Raw genomic sequence first — 7683 nt, forward strand, 5'->3', positions numbered from 1 at the left:
ATACACCCTGTGGCCTGAGTATTGCTCTGGAGTGCCCAAAAAAGGAAGAAATGGATGACTGCAGAGCTGCTGTATCACATGGATGCTTTCTAGGTACTTCCTGGCTTCCTTCTGCTGGACCAGCAATGATGCTGTTGATGCTGGTTGGAAAGACTACAGGGTAGCTGCCATGAATCACCTTGACCATTTGCAAGCAAGACCCCACACTGTGGAAAGGCATGCGTATGTCCTAGGAGAGTTCTTTTGGGATATGTATATGCGAAGAAATGAAAAGAGCGCTGAGCAGGCAGTCTGGACTTGGCCATCAGTGTGACTGTGATCAAGTCACTTACCCACTTTGGGTCTCATTTTCCTCCTCTGTGAAATACTTTGGCCTGGTGTATCCTGGGGTTCCTTTAAGTACTGTCACTCAGCCAATTATAAACCACTATTTAAACTTGCTATTGTTGTTTGGCCAACTGCAAGATGGTGTGGCCTCTGAATCCACAAACTGGCTTTCCCTGTATAGTCCCTGGGTCAGCAGTGTCAAACTCACCTGTGAGCTTATCAGAAATGCAAATATTTGCCCCTCAACTCTGACTCAGAAACTCTGGGGGTGGGCCCAGAAATCAAGCTTTGCCCTAGATGGGTCGCTCAGTTGGTTAAAGCATCGGCCCGATATGCCAAGGTTGCAGGTTTGATCCCTGATCAGGGCACATACAAGAATCAATCAGTGAATGCACAAATAAGTGGAACAACAAATCTCTCTCTCCAATCAATCAATAATTTTTTTTTTTTTAAAGAATCTGGCTTTGAACAAGCCCTCTGGGAGATTCTGATATGTGCTGATTTGTGACAACCACAGTGATTGACAGTTTGTATTAGTGGAAGGAACAGGGAGGGTAACAGTTCATCCCAAACAGTGGGCAATTCACTGATCTCTGGGGGTTAACATTCGATTGACACACACAGAGCACTTACTCTGTTTGCACAATAGTCCCTGACCAGTCCACCCCCCTGTTGGCAGCCTTGCTTTAGATAGATTTGATTATAGCAAAATTAAGGATTTATTTCCATGAAGGACACCACAGATAGTTAACAGACAGGCAACAGATGGGGAGAAGATATTTTACTGTTAAAACTGTCAAGGGATTAATGGAGAAAATATACAAGAAAATTTTGCAAACCAACAAGAATAAGACCCAACAGGAAAATGAGCAAAGCATATGAATAGGCAATTCCCAGAAGGAGGAATCCAAAAGGCTAGCAAGTAAGTCTGTGAAGAGATGCTCAGATTCGTTAGTAATCAAAGAAGTACAAATTAAAACAATGAGTTAAGATACACACATGTCGGATTGGCAAAAAGCAGCTATATGATGCCACATATTGGCTAAGATAATGAGAGTGAGGAACCATTGTGTGTACTGGTGGGAATCCAGCTAGACTAATACAGCTGCTTTGGAAAGCTTCCTAGCAACATCTAGGCAGATTAAGTGCACATATCCACAATGGCCTAACAACTCCTCTCTTGGATATATCCCCAAGAAATTATCCTGCGGCCCTACAAAGGGGCTACTAGTTTCCTGTGGCTGCTGTAACAAATTACCATGAACTTGGTAGTTTAAAACAACATGAATTTATTCTCTCATAGTTCTGGAAGCCAAAAATCCAAAATCAATATCACTAGGCTGAATCAGACTGTCAGCAGGGCCCATAACTTCCAAAGGCTCTAGGAGAGGATCCTTCTTTACCTCTCCCAGTTTATGATGGCTCCATGTGTTCCTTGGCCTATGGTTGTATCACTCAAATCTTCAAGGACAGCTTCTTCATTTCTTTGTTCTATCTTTGCATTGCCTTTCATGTCACGTGTGTGTGTACACATGTGTATATGTGTGCAATCTCCCTTGCCTCCTTTTTAAAATCATATATTATGTGTGCTGTTTGAATAGTGTCTCCACAAAATTCATGTTCCCCAAGAATCTCAGAAAGTGACCTTATTAGGAAATACAGTCATATTGTATTAGGAGAGACCCTTAATCCAATGACTGGTGCCCTTATACAAGGAGAAAAGGATACATGGAGACACAGGGGAGAAGATTATGTGAGGATGGAGACAGAGATTGAAGCGATGCAGCCACAGTTAAGAAATGCCAGGGACACCAGAAGCTGGAAGAGGTGAGGAAGGATTCTCTCCTAGGGCCTTTGGAGGGAGTGTGCCCTGCTGGTAGCTTGATTTCGAGCTTCTGGCCTCCAGAACCATGAAAGAGTATATTTTTATTGTTTAAAGCAACCCAGTTTGTGGCTATAGCAGCCCCAGGAAACTCATATAACATGTGATTGCGTTTCAGGCCAACCCTGATAATCCAGGGTAATCTCCCCATCTCAAGATCCTTAGCATAATTACATCTGCAAACTCTCTTTTTTAAAATATTTTTTTAATGATTTTTTAGAGAGAGAGGAAGGGAGAGGGAGAGAGAGAAACATCGATGAGAGAAAAACTTCAGTATCGATTGGCTGCTTCTTGCATGCTCCCTGCTGGGAATCGAGCATGCAACCTAGGCATATGCCCTGACCAGGAATCAAACTGGCGACCTCCTGGTTGAGCATGGATTGACACTCAACCACTGAACAACACCAGCCAGGTTGAAAAGTCTCTTTTTCCATACAAGGTAACACGCATATATTCCAGACATTAAGATCTGATATCTTTTGCGCCATTATTCAGCCTGCTACAGGGACCCACACAAGGAGTTCATCATGCATTTCTTGTGCTAACAGAGGATCTGAGGCAACTCAGCTGTCCACCATTGGGGAAAACGGGAAATAACCGAGTGGTTACAAACAACCGACTCAGGAACACACAGCAACATGAACAGGAAATACACATAGGTCTGAGTGGAAAAACACCCAGGAAGAAACTAAACAAGTTCTCCAGCACAATACCACTTGTGTTCATTGAAAACACACATACACACTCTACCCTACACATTTGCCAGAGCACACACTCAAGTGGTTGCTGCTGAGGGGAGGGGAATCGGAGTGGAAAACAGGAATTATGAGGATGGGATCGATGGACTGATCCAGCCAGAGAGGGACCTCACACACTGTGATGGTAATGTCATGAATTGAGGAGTGTCATTACCTGAAGGCCAAAATAAATGAAGTAAAAGAAAAAGTCCCAGATGGGTTTTTTTCCAGTGAAGGCTATCTTACTCTGGAAGTGCCCTAGTGTGCTTTGCATAAAAATATAGTCCCATTAGCTGCAGTGGTGGCTGGTGGAAACCAGTGAGCTTTATCTTTTCCTTCCCATCTTGCCCTTCCCTTTGGGAAGGGAGAAACCATGTGATCTTCAGAGTGGAGGAAGGATACCCACCTTAGCAACACCAAGGAACACAAAAAGCCATGAAGATACCATTTTCTGTTGCTTGACAGTCATTTTCCATTTGCTGTACTGAATGTCCCCTCCTAGTAGCCTTGAGTGGGCAGCTGATGTTGTTTGCTTATAGCCATTGGTCTTGGTTCAGATTTCCCATGGTTTTGTTCATTCTTGGAACATACCTTGCCTCCCCTTTTCCAGATACAATAACTCTCCCAATATCATTGATCAAGTAGCAGGAGTGCAAAATAAAACGAGGCCAGTAGCCCTGGAAACAGTTATATAAATCATGGTGAATTCCAAATCAGTTTGGTAAATCGTCAGTCATTTTAATCCCCAGAGAAGGGAGTTGGATATTGTTTGCTTCTTTTCCATTGGGCTCATTTTAGTTCTTTCTAAAATTCCCTTTGAAAATGCCATCCCTCTTGGCTATGCTTGGGGAGGAAAGAGAACTTGACTTTTAATGTTTTGTCTGTTAGTACCAGAGGGAAAAGGGGGAGTAATATTTTATTGTAACCTTTTCTATATCCCCAACAAAGGCCTTTTTAGCAGACTTGACCTTCAATATTTTTGAATCTAACAAGAAAAATCTGATTGTCGCATTCAGCTATGTTCTTGTCTGAGCTCTCTTTGATCCACTTGAGGATTCATATTTTGGGGTTCACCAACAGCTTCTTAATTTTGCAATTTATTCCTGTACACCTCCTTATTCCTACCGTTATAAGCATACCTGGGAGACTACATTTCCAAACACAAGTGAGGAATCAAGCAGTGGTTTTTCATCTCCTAAGATGCTGTAATAGCCTGCTCAATGCCTGTGGTCTTCATGAACAAATGTTTCCTTTGAGCCTTGCCACATTTGACAGAGTTGTCAGTCCTTATTTAAAATAGAAACTGGTGATAAAAACAAAATTCTTCTAGATACTCCAATGTATTCTTTTTAAAAAAAATTAAATAAAATTATATATATATATATATATTGATTTCAGAGAGAGGAAGGGAGAGGGAGAGAGAGAGATAGAAACATCAATGATGAGAGAGTCATCAATCAGCTGCCTCTTGCACGCCCCCCGCTGGGGATTGAGCCCAAAACCCAGGCATGTGCCCTGACAGGGAATTGAACTGTGATCTCTTGGATCATAGGTTGATGCTCAACCGCTGAGCCTTACCAGCTGGGCTCCAATGTATTCTTAAATATTTGCTTTGGAGACAGGGATTTAGTCCAGCCAGGAAAGGGAATAGGAGAGAACAAGCAAAGGTAACTTGCCTTGCTTCCTCCTCACAAATATTCCTTGCCTACAGGCCAAAAGAAGCTCTTCAGCCAATCACACAACCCCACAAAGCTTCAGTTTATCTATCTGTATAGTGATGTGGTTGGAACTAGATGCGTGTTTTCACAGTCTGTTGGTGGAATGTTCTCAGAGATGTGTCAGGAGCCACCATGAAGATAGGGAGAGACTTAGAAGATGGGGATCCAATCCCCCTTTTCAACTATTGCTCCTCTACTTTCATCTGTTGTCTCGATAAGCTGCAGCATATGACTTTTCATTTGAAAAGTCATTGATTTTGCTGCTAAAAATGTGTGGGAACCATTGGACTAGATGAACCCTAAGAGCCCTGTGTTAGTTTCCTGTGGCTGCCATAAAAAATGACCATGAATTGAGTGTTTTAAAACAACAGAAATTTATTCTGTTCTGGTACTGAAGGCCAGAAGTCCAAAATCAACATCACTGGGCTGAAATCAAGGTGCTCTAGGAGAAAATTTATTCCTGCCTATTCCAGCCTCTGGTGGTTGCTGGCATTCCATGGCTTATGGCCAAGTCATTCTAATCTTCAAGACCTGCATCTTAAAATCTCTATCTGATTTTTTTTTTAAATGTATATATATCTTTATTGATTTCAGAGAGAGGAAAGGAGAGGGAGAGAGAAGGATAGAAACATCAGTGATGAGAGAGACATTGATCGGCTGCCTCCTGCAGGGCCCCTACTGGGGATAGAGCCTGCAACCCAGACATGTTCCCAGGCTGGGAATCAAACCGTGATCTCTCCTGGATCTTAGGTCAATGCTCAACCACTGAGCCATGCTGGCCGGGCTATCTGTTCTGTCTTCACATCACCTTCTCCTCTGTGTGTCTAATCTCCCTCTGCCTCTCTTTTATATGGGTACATGTGATTGCATTAGGGCCCATCTAGATAATCCAGAACAACCTCCCCATCTCAATATCCTAAACTTTATCACATCTGCATCTGCATAGACCGTTTTTTTGCCAAACAAGTTAACATTCAAAGGTTCTGGTGATTAGGATGTGGATATCTATGGAGACCAATTTGTAGTCTAACATAGGCCTTTCCAACAATAATATTCTAGGATTTACTGCTCCCCATCACCAATTTCCATCATAGAAGCTTTCTCTACATTCCCATCCCTTAAACAATCTAAAAGTACAGCATGGTTTTTACATTCAATCCAGGAATACGGAACCCAAACTTTATTCTTTCATCATGAAAGTGTAGGTTTGTGAGCCCCTCCCTGACCTGTGATGTTTTTCTTTCTATAAAAGTCTAATAAGAATTATGAGTTAGTTTTACTTTGGTTGACCTTGCTGCCCAGAAGACACTGTGTGCCATGCATAGCCCCCAGGCAATGTAAAGAGAAGCACCAGTGCTGACCCCAGGGCACAAGTTAGGATTACAGTCCTGGAACCCATCTCCTACTTTGGGCTCTTTCTTTTGCTCTGTGATCTGGAAGCATCTGTCTACTCTCTGACAAGGAGGAAAATGCCTGCAGGGCCTCACAGCAGTAACTTTGAGGAGCTGTTTGAAAAATATTTTGTTGCAAGGATCGTTTTTCTCCCTGATATTCTATTTTTTTGGTCAGAAAAGTAATTCTTGCTTAGTGTCCAAAAGTATAATGAAATAGTATTAAAGATCTCTCATAATTCTCCCTTTACAGTACAATCACATTTATTGAATGCTTTCTATATGTCCAGACCCTGGCTAAGTGCAGTCTGTACTTTATCCCCTGCAACCTTCACAACTACCTTGTGAGGTGGGTATTATCAGACCCATTTTACCCATGAGGAAACTGAGGCATGGAGAGATTCAACAACCAGCTCAAAGGACTAGGATAGTATATATGGAGTTGAGGCTTGAAGTCAGGTAGTCCTGACTCCAAATCTTGTTCTCTTGACCTCTGTGCTCGTGCTCTTGACCACCACACACTTTCAGTACAACTGTGCTCACGAGGGCATATCCCCACTAGGATGCTTTCTTGTAAGAATGTATCTTGCCCTGACCGGTTTGGCTCAGTGGACTGAAGGGTTCTGGGTTTGATTCTGGCCAAGGGCACGTACCTTGGTTGCAGGCTTGATCCCTGGCCCCGGTCGGGGCTCAGCAGGAGGCAACCAATTGGCATGTCTCTCTCACATTGATATTTCTCTCTCTCTCTCTCTCTCTCTCTCTCTCTCTCTCTCTCTCTCTCTCCTTCCCTCTCTGTCTCCCATCCACTCTCTCAGAAAAGTAATAGTTAAAATGTCCTTGGATGAGGATTAAAAAAAAAAAAAAGAATGTACCTTTGCCATGATTGACTTATATTCTGTCCTGCTCAAATTCTCATTCTGTGAAGCTGCTGTAGCATTCTGAGTTTCTGGAAAGGGAGTTCTGTTGCTGGGGTACTCATCTGGCCACAAGTTGATCAAGAAGCTTGGGGAAAGCAAGACCCCATCAGCAGAGCCTGAGGAATCTCTCTCCCCAACCCCACTCTTTTGGAGAGGTCATGGGATGGTATAATCCAAAGGTCAGTTCACACACTCAGGACAACAGGAGTGATGCCGCCATAAGGAGTGGATTTGCTGGAGTATGGAACAGGTAAGGTGGTGGGAGGTCACACACTTCTCTCAGCCTTAAATGAACTATCTTGCCATCTATATTCATTTCCTTTCCCAGTGAGTTATGTGCCTCCTTTTTCCCTGATGTAGTAGAAACACACCCACTTCCATTGCTAAAGCATTGGAAGCTTTCCAGTCCCCATTTTGGTGGGATAACGAGGCAGTGTTGTGCTGTGGGCAAAGCTCAGGCTAGAGAGGCAGAGTCCTTTGGCTCCAGACCTAGCTCTGCCCCTGACCTTGAGCCGGCTCCTGGTCTTCTCTAGGGTTCAGTTTTCCATATAGAAAAGGAAAAGTTCACACTAAATGCTAATGATACTTTTACCTGTAAATTTCTATGATTTATAGAGTGTTAACATTCTAGTATGCTAAGAGGTGATTTGGAAACCCATCACAAATACTTAAATTAACTAATGACATATGCTAAGCTCATCACATAATCAT

This window comes from Miniopterus schreibersii, assembly GCF_964146895.1.
Source record: "Miniopterus schreibersii genome assembly, chromosome: X".
Taxonomy (NCBI): domain Eukaryota; kingdom Metazoa; phylum Chordata; class Mammalia; order Chiroptera; family Miniopteridae; genus Miniopterus; species Miniopterus schreibersii.